Below are 22,470 nucleotides of genomic sequence, written 5' to 3'. Positions count from 1 at the left end.
ACAGTATAATGAAATTATTTACATTAGAGGGCAAAGAGAATTTTCAAAGTAACAAGAGAAAAGTGATTTGTACATGCAAGGGAAGGCTCATAAGGCTCTCAGTAGATTTCTTAGTACACACTTTGCAGATCAGGAGAGACTGGGATGATATTTTCAAAGAGCTAAAAGAAAAAATAACAAGAATACAATATGAAAAAGTTGCTGTAAATGAGTTAAAAACTTTTCCATAAGAACATCTCAGGGACATTATCAGCACTAGAAATGTTACAAGAAATGTTAAAAAGATTTTCTCAAGTCAAACAAAAGGATGCTAATCAGTAACATGAAAACATGTGACAATATAAAATATAAATAAATATAATATAAATATAAATATAAAATAAGGCAACTACATAGTCAAATCCAGAACAATATTATTATAACAGTAATATATATATACATATAAGCTTTAAGTCTATAATTTAAAAGATGAAAATATAAAAATAATTATAGTAAGAACAACTTGTAAATGGATACACCAAAGAAAAAATGTAAACTGAGACATGAATAACAAAATGAGGGTAAAGGAGAAGTAAAGGCATAGTTTTTACATGGTGATTTTAGTTTTTTGTTATTTGCCTATAATATAGTATTATTGCTATGTTTTATGTAATCCTCATGATAACCATAAAGAAAAAAATTAGTGGATACATAGAAGATAAAGAAATTGAATCAAAGCATATCACTACAAAATAATTAACTTGTAAAGGAAGACAGCAAGAGTGGAAGAAAGGCAAAAAGGAATGATAAACAGCCAGAAAACAATTAACAAAACAGTACTAGTAAGTCCACTATTGATAATAACATCAAATGTCAATGAATGAAATTATCCATTCAAAAGACAAAGACTGAATATATAAAAAACAAAATAAGAAAATATGTTGGGGCCAGTGTTGTGGCATAGCAGGCATTGGTTTGTGTCCCAACTGCTTCATTTCTGATCCAGCTCCCTGTTAATTACCTGGGAAAGGCAGTAGAGGATAGCCTAAATGTCTGGACCCCTGCCATCCACATGGGAAACCTGGAAGAACCTGCTTCCTGGCCTTGGCCTGGACCAGCCCTCATTGTTGTGGTCCTATGGGGAGTGAACCAGAGGATACAAGATCCCTCTCTCTCTCTCTCTGTCTCCCTCTCTCTCTCTCTGTAATTCTTTTAAGTAAATTAAATTTTTTTAAAAAAATACTGCCTACGAGAGAATGAGTTTAGCTCTAAGGACACAAATAGATTGAAAGTAAAAGAAAAAAAAGAAAGTAAAAGGATTAAAATTTTCCATGTAAATATTAATGAAAGATAGAGATGGTTAGATGTATTTGGAGCAAAATAGACTTTTAATAAAAAACTGTCATCAGAAAAAAAGGTTATTGTGCAATGACTATATTAGTTAGCTTTTCATTAATATAACAAAATATCTGAGGTAGCCTAACTTCATATTATGCAATGACTATATTAGTTAGCTTTTCATTAATATAACAAAATATCTGAGGTAGCCTAACTTCATAAAGAAAAGAGGTTTATTTTACTCACAGGTTTGGAGGTGTGCCATCCAAACAGTCTTGTGTGGACTTTATCTCTCATGAGGAGCCCATGGCAACTGGTAGATGGCAGCGCATGTACAGATTAAAGATCATATAGTGAGCCAAAAAGCAGAGAAAGTGATTGGGCCCAAACTCAATCTTTTATAACAGCTGTCTTTTGAAAACTATCTTCCAAGGGTACAACCTCAATGACATAAGGATCTCTCTCTAGGACCCTCTAAAAGTTCCAATAACTCTCAATGATGCCCCCTGAGGAAAAAGCCGTTAACACATGAGCCTCTGCAGGGCATTTAACAATGAGATCATAGCAATGACAAAGAGATCATCAAGAGGACATAACAACTGTAAATTTATATGCATTCACCATAGGAACATCTAAATATGCAAAACACATATTAGTATATCTACCCTTCATAAATCATCTAGACAAAAACCAATGAGAAAATTACTTGAACCAACGTTTAGCCCAAATGAGTTTAATCAGTATACTGGGGATTTCAGGGTGGTGGAATAGGGAAAAGGTGTACTGCTCTAGGCTAAGGGGAAATAGAAAAAAAAAGTTAGAGAAAGTATATTCTCAAGGGAGAATTAGAAAACTGCAGTGGAGATTCTACAGAAGGAAGCAGTATGCCATGAATCTATGAGGAAGGTGCAGAAATGCAGCAACAAGTACGGAAACAACACAAGACCCCAGCAGCCTGCAGCCAGAGAAAACACCAGCTTTGGCAAGCAAGGTGAGATCAGATTGCAGCAGCCTGTACCACTGGTGATATAGCCAGAGAGAAAGCCTGTCAGTCTATACTGTTATTGAGTACGGTCTGGAGCCCTGAGGGGGACAGGGTGCCAAAAGGGGGATGTTTCTCTCTCTTCATCCCTCCCCAACAATCGTGCCGGGTAACTGGCTGAGAGAGGGCAGGTGCCATTTTGGACATAAGTAACAGCTGTGGCAGCTCTTGTGTGCATGCTCAGCAGCTGGCAGAGAGAAGACACCATCTTGACAGCAGAAGCAGCAGCAGAATGGGGGCATGCACTCAGCAATGGGTGGGGAGAAGGAGCCATTCTGAAATCAGTGCCCACTGCAACCAATGGAGAGAGAGCACCATTGTGAAACAAGTAGTGGTTGTGGCCAGCAGCTCTTGTGCATGCATGTGATCCAGGGATTTTATCAGAGGTAAAAATCTGTGTTCCAAACTGATTTTAGGTCTGGTTGAGAGGATTGACAGGAGGATGGGCAACCAGGTAGGACTGTGAGGACACCCAGTCTCTGAACATATCATAGGCTCCATGGCCCAAACTGCCTAGGCGGAATACTCACAGGCAACTGGCCTTGGAAATTCTGCCTCTCTGTGGATGTGACAGGCTAGTGGAGTGGAGGGAATCCTTTGAACCGCCTGACTGTGGAAGCCTTGTGTGCTGACACTGTGACTGCATGAGATGGTGCTAGGTGTAGCTTGGTCTCTTGGCAATCACAATAACTGGCTCCACATGCTCAAGAGTTCCCTGATTGCCTGGTGTGGGTAATTACAGTGGGATCCATACTCACACTGAGGACCGCACAGATCTTTTGTGCAGTTCATGTGGTAGAGTGCATGAGTACTGCACCCACTATGGGCTGTTAATACATAGGCATTGATCACCTTTGAAGAGAGGAAGTGAGAGTGTGATTACACCAACAGAGGTGATCATACCCTCCATTCTATTAAAAAGGGGAGATCTACAATGCCCAACTTGTGTGTCAACCTGTATACTCACCCCACCCTGGAGTACCAGCCACAGCCCTGGGGCCACACCCAGCAATGCTTCTGGGTATTCACTGAAAGAGCAGACACTTCACTAAGCCACAGAGGCACAGTTAAAAGATAAAAGCCATCAGAGGAAAATACCAACAAGGATCTCCATAAGTTCCAAAAAATAAATGCAGAAATTTAAGGAAGACAACATGCCCCCCCGCCAAAGGAACACAACAACACTTCAACATTAGAGTATGAAAATGAAGAAATTGATGAAATGCCTGAAATGGCATTCAAAAGATTAATCATAGGCTAAGTCAGAAACAATGAAAAGCAAATACACAAATTAAAGGAATCAATGTATGACATGAAAGAAACATTTTTCCAAAAAAATTGAGATTTTGAAGAGAGATCAAAATGAAATATGAAAAATGAAAAATTCAGTATGTCAAATAAAAATACAGTGCAAAGCATTAACAACAGATTTGGTGAACAGAAGAAAACAATATCTGAGTTAGGAGAAAAATCTTTGGAAATTTTTCATTCAGTAAGACCAAAAAAAAAAAAAAGAGAAGAAATTAGAAAAATTTAAAACAGTGCTGGAGACTCATGGAATACTATCAAATGATCGAGTAAATGGTTCTTAGAAGTTCATGAAAGAGAGAATGGCTTAAAAGACCTATTCAGTGAAATAATTACCCAAAATTCCTAATCTGAAGAAAGAAAGGGACGTCCAAGCACACTAGGCACATAGAACTCCTTGTAGACATGACCAGAAAAGATCACCACCATGACACATTATAGTCAAACTTTCAACAGTAAAAATAAAGAAAAGATTGTAAAATGTGTAAAGAGAAATGCTAGATTACAATCAGAGGATCTCCAATTAGACTCACAGCTAACTTCTCATCAGAAATTCTACAGGCTAAGAGAGAATGGACAGACACAGTTCAAGTCTTAAGAGAAAAAAATCCTTCAATCCAGAATACTGTATCATGCAAAGCTCTCATTTATGATTAAGTTGAAATAAAGACATTCTAAAACAAACAGAAAGTGAAAGAATTTGTCATAACTCATCTAACCTTACAAAAGATGCTTAAGGAATACAAAAACATGGTCATCACTATGAAAGAAGGTGAAGGCAGAAAATCTCCTGGTAAAAGTAAAAAATGAAATCCAAAGTAAACAATAAGAATATTTATGAAAAAATGAGAGCCAAGTCATTATTTATCAATAGTAACCATGAATGTAAAAGGCCTAAACTCTTCAATTAAAAGATACAGGCTTGGCCGGCGCCGCGGCTCACTAGGCTAATCCTCCACCTTGCGGCGCCGGCACACTGGGTTCTAGTCCCTGTCAGGGCGCTGGATTCTGTCCCGGTTGCCCCTCTTCCAGGCCAGCTCTCTGCTGTGCCCAGGGAGTGCAGTGGAGGATGGCCCAAGTGGTTGGGCCCTGCACCCCATGGGAGACCAGGAGAAGCACCTGGCTCCTGCCATTGGATCAGCGCGGTGCGCTGGCCGCGGCGGCCATTGGAGGGTGAACCAACGGCAAAGGAAGACCTTTCTCTCTGTCTCTCTCTCTCACTGTCCACTCTGCCTGTCAAAAAAATAAATAAAAAAAGATACAGGCTGGGTGAATGGATTAAAAAACAAGGCCCATCTATTTGTTGCTTATAAGAGAGACACTTCACCAAGATAGACACACGCAAACTGAAAGTGCAAGAAAGGAAAAAGATATCCCATACTAACAGAAAGCATGGATGGCCACCCTAATATCAGACAAAATACACGTTAAAACAAAAACTGTTGAGGCTGGTGTGGTGTAATAGTAGGCTAAGCTTCTGCCTGCAGCACCAGCATCCCATATGGGCACTGGTGTGTGTCCCATCTGCTCCACTTCCATTCCACCTCTCTGCTAACGGCCTGAGAAAACAGTGGAAGATTGCCCAAGTGGTTCGGCCCCCCTGCATCTGCACGGGAGATCTGGGAGAACTTCTGACAAATCAGAAGTTCCGGAACAAATCAGCTCCAGGCTTTGCACCCATTTGCGGAAAGAATGAACAGATAGAAGACATGGTTCTCTCCCTCTCCCTCCGTCTGTCTCTAACTCTACCTCTCAAGTAAATAATAAAAAAAATTAAAAGAGACAAAGAAGGACACTATGTAATGATTAAGGGATCAATTTAATAGGAAAATGTGACTATAACAAATGTATATGCACCCAATGCCAAGGCACGTGGCTATTTAAAACAAATGCTAGTGGATTTAAAGGGAAACACAAATTCCAATACAACACTAATGGAGGATTTCAATAATCCATTTTATTTTTTTTTCAACAACCCATTTTCAACAATAGACAGATCAACTAGGCAGAAAATCAACAAAGAAACAACAGAGTTAATCTAGACAATGGGTCAAATAGACCTAACTGATACTGACTGAACCTTTTATCCAACCGTTGCAGAATATACATTCTTTTCCTCAGTGCATGGAACTTACCGTAGGATAGACCACATTCTAGGCCTTAAAGCAAGTCTCAACAAAAATCAAAGAAACAAATCATACCATGCATCTTTTCTGACCATAATGAATGAAGCTGGAAGTTAACAACTCAAGAATCTCTAGAACAAATGCAAAGACATGGAGAGTGAATAACATGCTCCTGAATGAACAGTGGGTCATACAAGAAATGAACAGAGAAGTAAGTTTCTGGAAATGAATTAAGATGACTATACAATATATCAAAACTTATGGGATACAGGAAAACAATGTTAAGAGGGAAGTTTAAAGCAATCGGTGCCCACATCAAGAAATTGGAGAGGCACCAAATAAATGAGCTATCAATGCATCTCAATGACCTAGAAAAACAACACATACCAAACCCAAACCCAAAATTAGTAGGAGGAAATAAATAAATAAAATTAGAGAAGAAATAAACTAAATTGAAATAAAAATACAGAAGACCAGAGGTGGCTTTTTGAAAAAAATAAACAAAACTGATACATCATTGGCCCAGAAGACATAGATCAATAAAATCAGTGACAAAAAAAGGGAAATGTACCAATAGATGTAATAGAAACAAAAAGAATCATCAGGAGTTACTACTTAGAGCTGTACACAAACAAATTGGAAACTCTAGAAGAAAAGGATAGATTCCTGGAGATATATAATATAATAAAATTCACTCATGAAGATATAGAAAATCAGAACAGACCAATAACCAAGATGGATATTGAATCATTAATAAAGATCTTCCAATTAAACAAAGCCCAGAACTGTAAAGCCTCACTGTTGATTCCTACCAGACATTTAAAGAAGAACTAATTCCTTTAGGCTTAATCTTAAGAGAATAAGGTAAAATGAAAATAGATCTTTGTAAAAATTAAGAATGGGAATAGGAGAGGGAGGAGGAAGAAGCGTGGGAGCATAGGGAGGGTAGGTTGGAAGATACCACTGTATATAATAAATAAGATTTAAAAAGAACTAATATCAATTCTTTTCAAGCTACTCATAATAATTGAAAAGGAGGGAGCCCTCCCAAACTCTTTCTGTGAAGCCAGCATCAGCTTAATTCCTAAATCAGAAAGAATAGAACAAAGAAAGAGAGTTATAGGGGCCAGGCACTGTGGCGCAGCAGGTTAACGCCCTGGCCTGAAGTGCTGGCAACCCATATGGGCACTAGTTCAAGACCTGGCTGCTCCACTTCCAACCCAGCTCTCTGCTGTGGCCTGGGAAAGCAGTAGAAGATGGCCCAAGTGCTTGGGCCCCTGCACCCACGTGGGAGACTGGGAAGAAGCTTTTGGCTCCTGGCTTTGGATCGGCGCAGCTCCGGCTGTTGAGGCCAATTGGAGAGTGAACCATCAGATGGAAGACCTCTCTCCCTCTCTCTGTCTGCCTCTCCTCTCTCTGTGTAACCCTGACTTTCAAATAAATAAATAAATATTTAAAAATTAAAAAAAGAAAGAGAACTATAGACCACTATTCCTGATAAAAATAGATACAAAAGTCCTCAAAAAATACTAATCAAATCCAACAACACATCAGAAGGATCATTCACCCAGATTTATCCCTGGTATGCAGGGATGATTCAACATTCACAAATCTATAAATGGGATACATAACTTTAACAAACTGAACAACATATGGTTATTTCAATAGATGTAGAGAAAGCATTTGATATAATACTACATCCTTTCATGATGAAAACCTTAAGCAAATTGAGTATAGAAGGAAAATTCCTCAACACAACAAAAGTGATTTATGACAAACCCATAGCCAGCATTTTATTGAATGGGGAAAAGTTGGAAGCATTCCCACTAAGATCTGGAACCAGACAAGAATGGTCACTCTTGCCATTGCTATTTAATATATGCTTGGAAGTTTTAGCCAGAGCCATTAGGCAAGAAAAAGAAATCAAAGGGATACAAATTAGAAAGCAGAAAGTAGTCAATCTACCCCTATTTGTAGATGACGTAATTCTATATACAGAGGAACCAAAAGGCTACACTGAGAGACTATTGGAACTCATAAAAGAGCTTGCTAAAGTGGCAGGATATAAAACTAGAACACAAAAATCAGTAGCCTTTGTGTACACAGACAATGCCATGGCTTATAAAGAACTTCTAAGATCAACCCCATTCACAATAGCTACAAAAAAATTAAATATCTTGGAATAATTTTTCCAAGGAGGTCAAAGATCTCTATGATGAAAATTACAAAACATTAAAGAAAGAAACACAAGAAGACATAAAAAATTGAAAAATTTTCCATGTTTGTGGATTGGAAGAATTAGTATCATCAAAATATCCATACTACTGAAAGCAGTTTACAGAATCAATGTGATCCTAATCAAAATACCAGACATTCTTCTCAGGTCTAGACAAAAATGATGATAACATTCATATGGGAACACAAGAGAAAATGAATAGGTAAAGCGATCTTATACAAAAAAAACAAAGCCAGAGACATCACAATACCAGATTTCAAGACATACCAAAATCTCCAAAATATCAATAGTGTTTCTATACATTAACAAACTACTGAAAAAAGGTATAAAGAGAATATTCTCTTACAATAACCACAAAATATAAAATACTTAAGAATAAATTTAACAAAGGAGGTAAAAGAACTCTAAATGGAAGCTATAAAATGTGGATAAATAAATTGAAGAAGATAGAACTAAAAGGAAAAGCATACCATGTTCATGGAATGGAAGAATCAATATTATTAAAATGCCCAGACTACCCATTACCTACAGATTCAATGCAATCTTTATCAAAATTTCAAAGAAAATTCTGACATAAATAGAAAAAAATCCCTAAAATTCATAGCAACCATAAACACTCCAAATGCCCCAAGCAATATATGTGTACTTGAAATTTATCAGGAAACTAGATTTTAAGTGTTCCAGAATAAAAGTATGTATGTGAAATAATACAAATGTTAACAAGCTTGATTTAACTATTCCACACCGTATACATACATTAAAACACCATGTTTTATGCCGTAAGCCTTTATAATTGTAATTGTCAACTGAAATAAGAAATTGCATTAAATCATTTGTCAAATGATTTATCCAATTAAGCTGAAACTTAAGTTTTCCCACAAACTCCTACATAACTGTTTCTAGCAGTTTTATTCATAATTGCCAAAATTTGGAAATAAGTAAAATATAATTTATTTTCATTACTTTTAAACTTACATTTATCTTGCACTTAAGTCTTATTTTTAAAAAAAGATTTCTTCGTTTATTTGAAAGGCATAGTTACAGATACAGAGGGAGAGACAGAGAGAGAACTCTTCTATCTGCTTATTCAGTCCCTAAATGACTGCAATGACCAGGGCTGGGCCAGCTGAAACCAATAGCCTGGAACTCCATTCAGGTCTCCGATGTGGACAGCAGGAGATCAAACACTTGGGGCATATTCTGCTGCTTTCCCAGGTGCATTAGCAGGGAGTTGGAAGGGAAGTGGAGCAGCCAGAACTAAAACTGGTGCCGATATGGGATCCTAGCATTGCAGGTGGCAGAATAAACTGCTGCACTGCAACACTGGACCCACAAAACACGCTTCAGTAGGTGAATGGGTAAACAAATGTGCTGCATCCATACTGTGAAATATTATTTGGAAATAGAATGAAATGAAATATTAAGCCAAAAAATGACACCAAGAATCTTAAATGTATATTGGTACATGAAAGAAGCCAACGAATCTGAAAAGGCTATATAATTTCAACTATATATTTTGGAAAAGGCAGAACTATAGAAACAGTAAAAGCAAAATTTACCAGGGGCTCTGTGGGAGAGGGTGATGAAAGGGTGGAGCACCGGGAAACTTTAGTGCAGTGAAGTAAGTTTACATGATGCTATAATAGCATTACATACTTGTCAAAAACAACAGAATATAAAGCACATGTGCCCTAGTGCAATCTATGGACTTTTTAAAAGATTTATTTTGTTTATTTGAAATACAGAGTTACAGAGAAAGGTAGAGACATAGAGAGAGGTAGAGACATAGAGAGAGGCCTTCCATCCACTGATTCACTTCCCAGATGGCTGCAACGGCCAGAGCTGCACCAATCCAAAGCCAGGAGCCAGGAGCTTCTTCCTGGTCTCCCATGTGGGTGCAGGGACCCAAGGACTTGGGCATTCTTCTACTGCTATCCCAGGCCATAGCAGAGAGCTGGATTTGAAAAGGAGCAGCCGGGACTAGAACTGGTGCCCATATGGGATGCCAGCATTTCAGGCCAGGGCTTTAACCCGCTATGCCACAGTGCCAGCGCCAATCTATGGGCTTTTTAAAAAAGACTTATTTGTTTATTTGAAAGAGTTAGAGAGAGAGAGGGAGAGAGAAGATGAGACAAGATGAGACAAAGAGAGAGGAAATCTTCCATCTGCTGGTTCACTTCCCAAATGGCTGCAACAGCTGGGGCTGGGGCAAGCTGAAGGCAAGAGCCAGAAGCCAGGAGGTTCTTCTCGGTCTCCCATGTTGGTGTAGGGACTCAAGGACTTGGGCCATCTTCTGCTGCTTTACCAAGAGATTTAGCAGGGAGATGGATCAAAAGTGGATCTGCTGAGACTTGAACCTGCACCCATATGGGATATTGGCACTACAGATGGTGGCTTAACCTGACATGCCACAGTGCCAGCTTCAATCTATGGAGTTTTTTTTTTTAACGTTTTATTTATTTATATGAAAGTCGGGAGAGAGAGAGAGGATGAATTCCTCCATCTGCTGGTTCACTCCCCACGTGGCTCAATGGCTGGGGTTGGGTCAAGCCAAAGATAGTTGTGTTTGGGTCTCCCACATGGGTATAGGGGCCCAGTAACTTGGGCCATCATCCACTGCTTTCCCAGATGCATTAGCAGGGAGCTGGATCAGAAGTGTAGCCACCGGGACTTGAATTGATGCCCATATGGGATGATGGAATTGTAGTCAGTGGCTTAACCTGCTGCACCACAACACCAACCTCCCAAAGACGTTAATTAATAATACTTACATATCGGTTCACCAAATATTACAAATGTATCACACTACTGCAGTATGTTAACCGCAGAGGAAATTTCATGCAGGCATGGTGAATGGGAGGCATAAGCACTCATCATACTAAAAGAAAGATAATAAAAACAGAGTTGGAGGAGGAATTTAGTCTAGGAATTAAGAAGCTCACATCTCATATAAGAGTACTTGAGTTAGATTCCCAGATTCGAGTTCTGCCTCCAGCTTCCTGCTAATTCCAATCCCAGGAGACAGCAGTGATAGCTCAACGGAATGGTTCCTGCCACCCATGTGGAAGACCTGGACTGTGTACCTGTTCCCTGGCTTTGGGTACAACCACAGCCATTGCAGGCATTCGGGGAAGTGAACCAGTGGATAAGGGAGCATGATTTTTTTCCTCTCCCCCTCCCTCTCTCACCTTACAAATAAATTTAAATAAATAAATACAGATATTTGAGATGAGGAGGAGGGCATAGCACAATGTCTCTCTTGGGTACTGGAGGGTAAATGTAGACAAAAATAATAATAAAGAGAAGATTAGAAATGTAGTTTGGGGTCAGTTTATGAAGCACCCATAACACTGGGGAAAGGGAATTTTAGTATTATTTAGTAGGTGTTGGAGACCAAACAGAGTAATCTGTCATTTTAACTTCCTTCTACAAGTCTCATTTTTCTTTTAAATCTCATACTCTTCAATTAAGGCTATTTTCTCCAACAATATAATACATATTGATAATAGACATAAACAAAACTTTAATTGTTTTAAACATATATAATAAGGTTACTAGGAATCTATCTAATGTTTTCCTGAGCCTAAAAATAAAGCTCTCCTCGAGCCGGCGCCGTGGCTCAATAGGCTAATCCTCCACCTTGCGGCGCCGGCACACTGGGTTCTAGTCCCGGTCGGGGTGCCGGATTCTGTCCCGGTTGCCCCTCTTCCAGGCCAGCTCTCTGCTATGGCCAGGGAGTGCAGTGGAGGATGGCCCAGGTGCTTGGGCCCTGCACCCCATGGGAGACCAGGAAAAGCACCTGGCTCCTGGCTCCTGCCATCGGATCAGCGCGGTGCGCCGGCTGCAGCGGCGGCCATTGGAGGGTGAACCAACGGCAAAAGGAAGACCTTTCTCTCTGTCTCTCTCTCTCTCACTGTCCACTCTGCCTGTCAAAAATAAAAAAAAAAAAATAAAGCTCTCCTTGGATCATCTGTGAGCTCAACATTTCCCAGTAAAATGGCTGTGAACAATTTCTATTTATAAAAGTAACAAATATCATCATATATTTTTGCTGCATTTTATGACAATCTTATTTAACTCTACCACAGGCAAAAGCTACAAGGGCAAAAGTTAATCTAATGTAGATTCTTTTTTTTTTTTGACAGGCAGAGTGGACAGTGAGAGAGAGAGAGAGAGAGAAAGGTCTTCCTTTGCCGTTGGTTCACCCTCCAATGGCCGCCGCGGCCGGCACACCACGCTGATCTGATGGCAGGAGCCAGGTACTTATCCTGGTCTCCCATGGGGTGCAGGGCCCAAGCACTTGGGCCATCCTCCACTGCACTTCCTGGCCACAGCAGAGAGCTGGCCTGGAAGAGGGGCAACCAGGACAGAATCCGGCGCCCCGACCGGGACTAGAACCCGGTGTGCCAGCGCCGCAAGGCAGAGGATTAGCCTAGTGAGCTGCAGCACCAGCCGAATGTAGATTCTTATACACAGCACACTTTCTATCCATATAATGGTCTGCCATTTTAGTCTCAATTCATTGTGAATAATTCTTTATATATTTCAAGGCATTTGGGGTTAAGCAGTAGATTTACACAGTGTTTACTTACAGCACAGTTTAATTTTTTTTTTCATATTCTCTGTTCCTAATACATGCTTGTTTTTTTATATTTCTTTTTTAAAATTTTTTACTTAGTAAATATAAATTTTCAAAGTACAGTTAATGGATTACAATGCCCCCCCCCATAATTTCCCTCCCACTCACACCCCTCCCATCTCCCACTCACTCTCCTATTCCATTCACATCAAGATTCATTTTCTTTCTTTCTTTTTTTTTTTTTTTTGACAGGCAGAGTGGACAGTGAGAGAGACAGAAAGAAAGGTCTTCCTTTGCCGTTGGTTCACCCTCCAATGGCCACTGCGGCCGGCGCACTGCGGCTGGCACACCGCACTGATCCGATGGCAGGAGCCAGGTGCTTTTCCTGGTCTCCCATGGGGTGCAGGGCCCAAGCACTTGCGCCATCCTCCACTGCACTCCCTGGCCACAGCAGAGAGCTGGCCTGGAAGAGGGGCAACTGGGACAGAATGTGGCGCCCCAACCGGGACTAGAACCCTGTGTGCCGGCGCCACAAGGTGGAGGATTAGCTTAGTGAGCCACAGCGCCGGCCGATTCATTTTCAATTATCTTTATATACAGAAGATCAATTCAGTATATATTAAGTAACGATTTCATCAGTTTGCACCCACACAGAAACACAAAGTGTAAAATACTGTTTCAGTACTAGTTATAGCATTACTTCACATTGGACAACACACTAAGGACAGATCCCACATGAGAAGTAAGTACACAGTGACTCCTGTTGTTGACTTAACAATTTGACACTCTTGTTTATGGCATCAGTAATCTCCCTAGGCTCTAGTCATGAGTTGCCAAGGCTATGGAAGCCTTTTGAGTTCGCCGACTTCAATCTTATTCCTACAGAGTCATAGTCAAAGTGGAAGTTCTCTCCTCCCTTCAGAGAAAGGTACCTCCTTCTTTGATGGCCCCGTTCTTTCCACTGGGATCTCACTCACAGAGATCTTCCATTTAGGTCTTCTTTTTTTTTTTTTTTTTCCCCAGGGTGTCTTGGATTTCCATGCCTAAAATACTCTCATGGGCTCTTCAGCCATATCCGAATGCCTTAAGGGCTGATTTTGAGGCCAGAGTGCTATTTAGGACATCTGCCATTCTATGAGTTTACTGTGTATCCCGCTTCCCATGATGGATCGTTCTCTCCCTTTTTGATTCTGTCAGCTAGTATTTGCAGACACTAGACTTGTTTGTGTGATCCCTTTGACTCTTAGACCTATCAGTGTGATCAATTGTGAACTGAAATTGATCACTTGGACTAGTGAGATGGCATTGGTACATGCCACCTTGATGGGATTGTATTGGGATCCCCTGGCATGATTCTAACTCCACCATTTGGGACAAGTCCGATTGAGCATGTCGCAAATTGTACATCTCCTCCCTCTCTTATTCCCACTCTTATATTTAATAGGGATAATTTTTCAGTTAAAATTTAAACACCTAATAATAATTGTGTGTTAATCACTGAGTTCAACCAATAGTACTAGAACAAAAAAAAGAGAAAATACTAACATGGATAAAGTATTACATTGTACATCAACAGTCAGTGCAAGAGCTGATCAAGTCACTGTTTCTCATAGTGTCCATTTCACTTCAACAGGTTTCCCCTGCTTGTTCTTAGTCCAGCCTGGATAACATGCTTACCACTAAATAAATCACCGTGTCTGAGTGAATGGAGCATTGTGATAAGTTATTTTGATGAAATATCAACTTTGTGCAGAACAGAAAGTGAGGTGAGCTCTATGAAAGCCATTTTAAAACACACAGTTCTATAAAGGAGATGATGCTGGTTAGGCAACGAAATCTATAGGTTCCTAAGGAAAATAACTACATGTAGTTATGATGGCTATGATTAATTTCATTTGGCTATTTAGAGCATAATGTTCACCAAGGAAGTCTGGTCGGCATTATGGTACAGTGGGTAAAGCCACTGCCTGTGACACCAGCAACCCATATGGGTACTAGTTCTTGTTCTGACTACTCCACTTATAATCTAGTTCCTTGCTAATTCCCCTGGGAAAGCAGCCAAGACGGCTCAAGTATGTGGGCCCTTAACTCCATATGGGAGACCTGGATGAAGCTCTGGGGTCCTGGCTTTGGCCTGGCCTAACTGTAGCCAATACAACTATTTGCAGTGTGAACCAGCAGATGGAAGATTCTTATTCTCTCTCTGTCTCTCTGTCTCTCTCTCTCTCCTCTCACGTTTTATCTTTCCAATAAAAAAGCTAATCTTGAAAAAATATTATGGGATAAATCATATGAATGGAGTTATTGGCCAACACTAAAGTAGTGTATTATTCAATTTAGAACCTGCTGCATGTAGATAATTGCGAGAATTGCTATGGAGGATTCAAAAATTCATTAAGATAAGCTCTGCTTTCATATCATGATTCAGCCAAAGGAGAAAAATACATATTAGCCGTAACAAAAAAATTACAAGAAAGAATTTGATATTAAGATACATGCAGACTGAAAGGGCAAGGATGGAAAAAAGATATTCCATGATAACAAAAAGCAAAATGAGCAAGTATAGTCATTCTTATATCTGTAAATTAGACATTAACACAAAAATTGTTAAAAGAGATAAAGAAGAGCATTATGTAATAGTTAAGGGATCACTTCAACAGGAATATATGATCATGATAAATGTATATGCACCCAATGCCAAGGTGCCTGGCTGTTTAAAACAAATGTTAATTGGTCTAAAGGGAGACACAGACTCCAGTACAATAGTAATAGCGGACTTCGACACCCCACTTTCATCAATGGAGAGATAAACTAGACAGAAAATCAACAAAGAAACAGCAGAGCTAATCCACACAATGGACCAGATGGACCGGACATCTACAGAACCTTTAATCCAACAGTTGTAGAATACAGATTCTATTCATCAGTGCTTGGAATTTTCTCTAGGATAGGCCATATGCTAGATAAGAAAGCAAGTCTCAGCCCATTAAAAAAAATCAAAATCATACCATTCATCTTTTCTGACTACAATGGAATGAAGCTGTAAATTAACAATTCAAGAATCTATAGAACAGAAACAAACACATGGAGACTGAACAACATGCTACTGAATGAATAGTAGGGTCATAGAAAAAATCAAAAGAGAAAAAAAATTCTGGAAAAAAATGAAGACAACAATACAACATATCAAAACATGGGATACAGCAAAAGCAGTTTTAACAGGGAAGTTTATAGCAATTGGTGCCTACATCAAGAATTTGTACAGACACCAAATAAATAAGCTTTCAAGGCATTGCAAGGACCTAGAAAAACAACAAACCAAACCCAAAATTAGGAGGAGGAAAGGAATAATTAAAACTAGAGAATAAACAAAATTGAAACAAAACAAATACAAAAGATCAATAAATGAAGAGTGAATTTCTGAAAAAATAAATAAAATCAATACACCATTGGCCAAAGTAACCAAAATAAAAATGAGGCAGAAGACCCGGATCAAAATATTCAGAGACAAAAAAGAAATTGTAATAACAGTTCCACAGAAATAAAAAGAATCATCAGGAATTACTACTTAGAGCTGTATGCCAATAAACTGGAAAATCGAGAAGAAATGGACAGATTCTTGGAAACATACATTCTACAAAAATTGACTCATTAAGACACAGAAAAGCAAAACAGATCAATAACCAACATGGAGATTGAATCAGTAATAAAGGCACTCCCAACAAAGAAAAGCCCTGGACTGCATGGCTTCACTGCTGAATTCTACCAAACATTTAAAGAAGAACTAATTCTAATTATTCTCAATCTATTCAAAACAACTGAAAGGGAGGTAACCCTCTAAAACTCCTTCTATGAAACCAGAATCATTTTAATTCCTAAAACAGAAAAACACACAACAGAGAAAGAGAACTACAGACCAATATCCCAGATTTGAAGATGCAAAAATTTTCAACAAAATACTAGCTAATCGAATCCAGCAACACATCAGAAAGATCATTCACCTGGACGAAGAAGGATTTATTCCTGGTATACAGAGATGGTTCAACATTCACAAATCAATAAATATAATATATCACATTAACAAACTGAATAAAAATCATATAATTATTATATAGATGCAGAGAAAGCATTTGATAAAAAACTACATCTTTTCATGATGAAAACCTTAAGCAAATTGGGTATAGAAGAAACATTCCTTAACACAATCAAAGCAATTTATGACAAACCCACAACCAGCACTTTATTGAATGGGGAAAAGTTGGAAGCATTCCCACTAGGATCTCGAACCAGAAAAGGATACTCTCACCATTGCTATTCAATATAGTCCTGGAAGCTTTAGCCAGAGTCATTAGGCAAGAGAAAAAATCAAAGGGATACAAATTGGAAAGGAGAAAGACAAACCACCCCTATTGCAGATGACATGATTCTATATGTTGGGGAACCAAAAGACTTCACAAAGAGACTACTGGACCTCATAAAAGAGTTTGGTAAAGTGGCAGGATATAAAACTAGAACACAAAAATCAATAGCCTTTGTGTACACAGACAATGCCGTGGCTTATAAAGAACTTCTAAGATCAATACCATTCACAATGGCTACAAAAAATTAAATACCTTGGAATAATTTTAACCAAGGAGGTCAAAGATCTCTATGATGAAAATTACCAAACTTTAAAGAAAGAAATACAAGACATAAAAAATGGAAAAAATCTTCCATGTTCATGGATTGAAAGAATTAGTATCATCAAAATATCCATACTACTGAAAGCTATTTAAAGATTCAGTGTGATTACAATCAAAATATCAATGACATTCTTTTCACATCTACAAAAATTATGTTAAAACTCACATGGAATCACCAAAAGACAAATACCATATGTTTTCCCTGATCTGTAGTAACAGAGTACCTAAAAGGTATTGTATTGACATGAAATTAACATTTTGAGGTTCAATGATTTTTTTACAGCCCTTGTCTCAACTGTTGAAGAACAGAGTTTTTTTCTTCATCCTATTTGTTGAACTCTTTACTTAGTGTAGGGATAATCTTATCAGTATAAAGTAAAATGAAAATAGAACTTTGTAAAAATTAAGAGTGGGAATAGGAGAGGGAAGAGGAAGAAGGGTGGGAGCATGGGTGGTAGTGAAGTTAGGGTTGGAAATATTTCTATATTCCTGGTTGGGGGGTTGTTATAAAGTGGGTCATTCCATGCACTTGGTCTCGTATGAACATGGTTTCTTGTGTTCTCACTTCTCTGCCACATGGTGATGCAGGCAAGGGAGCCTTCAACATAGTTCCCACAAATGTAGCTGCCCAAACTTGGACTTTAAGCCAAACTATGCACTAGATAAACCTCTTTTATTTATGCAGTGTCCAACCTCAGGTATTTCATTACAGCAACAGAAAAAAAGACTAACATGGAGAGACAGAAGTACCTTACATGTGCAATGCAGACCACTCACTACACAAATCATTACTTACTGAGATTTATTAACAGTCTAAGAACACTATTTCATTCAGTACAAAACAGTGTTCACCACTTGATCATCAACAAAAGGCCTAAAGAGAAGGAATTATTGGAGTGGATGAGGTATAGATAGGTTTTAAGGAAAATTTTCAAAGGAATATATGAAAAGATAGAGAAGATAAAAGGTCATTAGTGTTCCTGGGGAAAGAAAGTATCATAAGCAAATGTTGGGTAGGGGACAATGAAGAGAATTATCATATACCACTGTGTCTCCCATTCCAATCATTTTAGAGCTGGAGATTGATCAATGAAATTAGAGTAACTGAGAACACAGTTGTTGGAAAAGCAGCAAATGCCTGTGTTTGAGAGGCTTCTGTCCCTTTTTGTTTCAATGCACACTTTGTATGATTACATCTTTATCCATAGTTTCCAAATACATATCAATGAATCCCAAATCATTACTACTCCATCAATGTACACTCTGGTATATACAGCTATTTACTGGATATAAGGGTACTCCAAAAAGTCCATGGTGATCTTCTGTATATTAAGATAATCGAAAATGAATCTTGATGTGAATGGAAGGGGGGAGGGAGTGGGAAAGGGGAGGGTTGTGGGTGGGAGGGACGGTATGGGGGGGAAGCCATTGTAATCCATAAGTCGTACTTTGGAAATTTATATTCATTAAATAAAAGTTAAAAAAAAAAACATAATATATCACAAAGAGAGTTTCGGGGCCGCCGGTGTGGCGTAGCAGGTAAAGCTGCCGCCTGCAGTGCAGGCATCCTATATGGGTGCCGGTTCCAGTCCCGGCTGCTCCTCTTCTGATCCAGCTCTCTGCTATGGCCTGGGAAAGCAGTAGAAGATGGCCCAAGTCCTTGGGCCCCTGCATCCACGTGAGAGACCCGGAAGAAGCTCCTGGCTTCAGATCTGTGCAGCTCTGGCCATTGCTGCCATCTGGAGAGTGAACCAGTGGATGGAAGATCTTTCTCTGCCTCTCCTTCTCTGTGTAACTCTGACTTTCAAATACATAAATAAATCTTTAAAAAAAATAAAAAAAGGAAAAATTCATACTATAAAAAACCCATACATGGATTTCAAAATTGTCTGCACTCAAAGAAACTTATCTTTTGGTTTCACTTCTCCATGAGCTTTTTGAAGTATCCCTATATATTCCAGGGTTCACACTGAGGAGTAATTCCCAGAGGAAGATTATTGAAAGAATCTGGAGATACAGTTAGCTGTCACAACTGAATAGAAGGTGATAATGGAGATTTTTTTTTCATAAAACAGAAAAGTTACTGAATTTCATATGGACTCTCAAGGGATCCAGAGTAGACCAGAAAAATGAAACAAAGAGAACAAATTTGAATGTCTCATTTCTTGATTTCATAGCTTACAACAGGAAAGAAATAGAAGACACGCACAAAGAAAGAAAAGCCTTCCATGTTTGTGGATTGAAAGAATTAATATCATAAAAATGTCTGTACTGCCCAAAGCAATTTTCAGATTCAATATGATTCCAATCAAATACATTCTTCTCAGATTTAGAAAAAATGATTCAAAAATTCATATGGGAACACAAGGGACCCCATATAGCCAAGCAATCTTAAACAATAAAAACAAAGCTGGAGGCATCACAATATCAAATTTCAAGACTTACTATAGGGTTGTTATAATCAAAACAGCCTGGTATTGACACAAAAATAGACATGTGTAGCAATGGAACAAAATAGAAACCCCAGAAATTAACACACTCATTTACAACCAGTGGATCATTGACAAATAAGCTAAAATCATTCCCTGGTGAATGAGCAGTTTCTTCAACAAAAATCTATTGTGAAAATTGGATCTCCACATGCACAAGTATACAACAAGACCCCTACCTTATACCCTATACAAAAATTAACTCAAAGTGGATAAAGGATCTAAACCTATGACCTGAAACCTAGAAAATTACTACAGGAAAACAGAGTGGAAATGCTGCGAGACATTGCCATAGGCAATGACTTCTTAGATAAGACCTCAGAAGCACAGGCAAAAAGAAAGAAAGAAAGAAAAATAGTGCAATGGGATTACAGTGAAGGAAACATTCAACAATGTGAGCAGGAAACCAACAGAATGGGAGAAACTATTTGCAAACTATGCATCTGATAAAGGATTAGTATCCAGAATATGTAAGGAGTTCAAGTAACTCAACAACAACAAAACAAATGATCTCATTAAGAAATGGGCTAAAGGAGCCGGTGTCGTGGCGCAGTAGGTTAATCCTCTGCCTGTGGCGCCAGCATCCCATATGGGCACCGGTTTGAGTCCCGGCTGCTCCACTTCCAATCTAACGCTCTGCTATGGCCTGGGAAAGCAGTGGAGGATGGCCCAAGTCCTTGGGCCCCTGCAGCCAAGTGGGAGACCTGGAGGAAGATCTTGGCTCCTGGCTTCTGATCGGCACAGCTCTGGCTGTCAACCAGACTCTGGGGAGTCAACCATCGGATGGAAGACCTTTCTCTCTCCCTCTCTCTGCCTCTCTTCTCTCTGTGTAACTCTGACTTTCAAATAAATAAATAAATCTTTTTAAAAAATGGGCTAAGGATATGAACAGCCATTTTTTTCAAAGAAGGAAATAAATGCAAATAAAAATCACAATGAGGTATCATCTTACCCCTATTAGAACGGTTATCACCCGGCCGGCGGCGCAGCTCACTAGGCTAATCCTCTGCCTTGCAGCGCCGGCACACCGGGTTCTAGTCCCGGTCAGGCCACCAGATTCTGTCCCGGTTGCCCCTCTTCCAGGCCAGCTCTCTTCTGTGGCCAGGGAGTGCAGTGGAGGATGGCCCAAGTGCTTGGGCCCTGCACCCCATGGAAGACCAGGATAAGTACCTGGCTCCTGCCATCAGATCAGCGTGGTGCGCCGGCCGTGGCGGCCATTGGAGGGTGAACCAATGGCAAAGGAAGACCTTTCTCTCTGTCTCTCTCTGTCCACTCTGCCTGTCAAAAAAAAATGGTTATCACCCCCAAATAAGAAATACTGGTGAGGATATAGAGAAAAAGGTACCCTAATACACTGTTGGTAGGAAAAACTGGTTACAGCCTTAATGGAAGATAGTATGGAGACTCCTCATAATATTAAAAATAGATCTACCTTATGAACTAGCTATCATGCTCCTGGGAATATACCCAATGGAAATGAAATCAGCATTTGAAAGAGTTATCTGTTCCTCCATGTATAGTGCAGCTCGATTCATAATAGCTAAGATATGAAACCAACCTACATGTCCATCAACTGATGACTGAATAAAGAAAATGTGGTATATATACATAACAAAGTGCTACTTAGCCATAAAAAGAATGAAATTCTGACTTTTTGCAACAAAATAGACACAAGTGGAGATCATTATGCTTAGTAAAATAAGCCAGAATAAAAAATTAATGTGACATCTTGGGATTTAATTATTGTTTACAGTCCTTGTCTATATTCCTGATGAACAGTGGTCTTTCATTCTTTATTATTTATTTATCTAAAGAGAACTGATTTCATGTATTTCATATATACAATTTTAAGCCCATAAATTTTCTTCTCACTTTCCCTCCCTGCCACCTTAAGCAATCGTCTTTCTACTTTTTATTTGTTGAACTCTTTATTTAGTGGAACATTAATCATTTGACTGTAAAGTAAATTTAAAATATGTTATTGCAAGAACTAAAAAAGAAAGAAAGGGGAAGAGAGGGAGGGAATTATATTTTTAGAATAGCACCTATGAACTACATGAAATCTATTTCTCTCCCCTTCCCCCATTACTACAGAATGAGGAAGCAAGATGGCAGCTGAGTATGACACTCTTTCACCATCTCCTCACAGATACACCAATTTCAACAGCTACTCACATATGAAGTCACCTTCACAAGAGCTACAGAAGCCTGTAGTTTCCTGCAGGCTTCCTTGAGAGACCTCAGTGCCTCATTTTAGTATAAAATTAAGAAAACACACACTGAAGAAATCAGGATTAAAGAGTTGCCTGCACCACTCATACCCTAGGTCCTAGTAGCTGATAAAGGAGAGAGATACCTGTGGAATATGGCAGGAAATGCAGGATAGAACCTTGTTTTGGAGCCCAGATCTTGGCCTGCTACTATGAGATCCAGCATCATCTCATAGAGCCCAAAGGCTTTATTTTCAGGTCAGTGCTCCCAGAATAAGACTCTGAACTTGCCTGGTCCTGAGGTAAGCCCTACACCTTGGTGGAATGGACTCATTCTGGTGTTTGTCAGCACTGACTTCAGGTAGGTCTGGCTCATACTGCAGCACTTTCTGGGGGCCAATTACTGTGAGACTCAGGCGTGAGCCAGCCTGGCATGTTTCAGAGGCCAAGGCTGCTGTTATCACCATCTTCCAGCCTTGGG

At 39.2% G+C, this 22,470-nt stretch overlaps 1 protein-coding gene across 3 annotated transcripts in view; it reads right to left on the bottom strand.

Moving 5' to 3' along the window:
• The window catches only part of ZC3H12B (zinc finger CCCH-type containing 12B), a 468,637-nt gene that overhangs the window by 218,167 nt on the left and 228,000 nt on the right, over nt 1-22,470 (bottom strand). Inside the window, exon 3 of one of the 3 annotated variants that reach the window (XM_070066354.1) lies at nt 1,564-1,630. The exons of the other annotated variants lie outside the window; for them this stretch is intronic. The gene's annotated coding sequence lies outside the window, so the exon portion shown is untranslated. The remainder of the gene's footprint in view (nt 1-1,563; nt 1,631-22,470) is intronic. 3 annotated transcript variants of the gene reach the window in all.

This window comes from Oryctolagus cuniculus, chromosome X, assembly GCF_964237555.1.
Source record: "Oryctolagus cuniculus chromosome X, mOryCun1.1, whole genome shotgun sequence".
Lineage (NCBI taxonomy): Eukaryota > Metazoa > Chordata > Mammalia > Lagomorpha > Leporidae > Oryctolagus > Oryctolagus cuniculus.
Note: the sequence above shows the minus strand (reverse complement) of the source record. Positions and strands in the feature narration are given on the sequence as shown.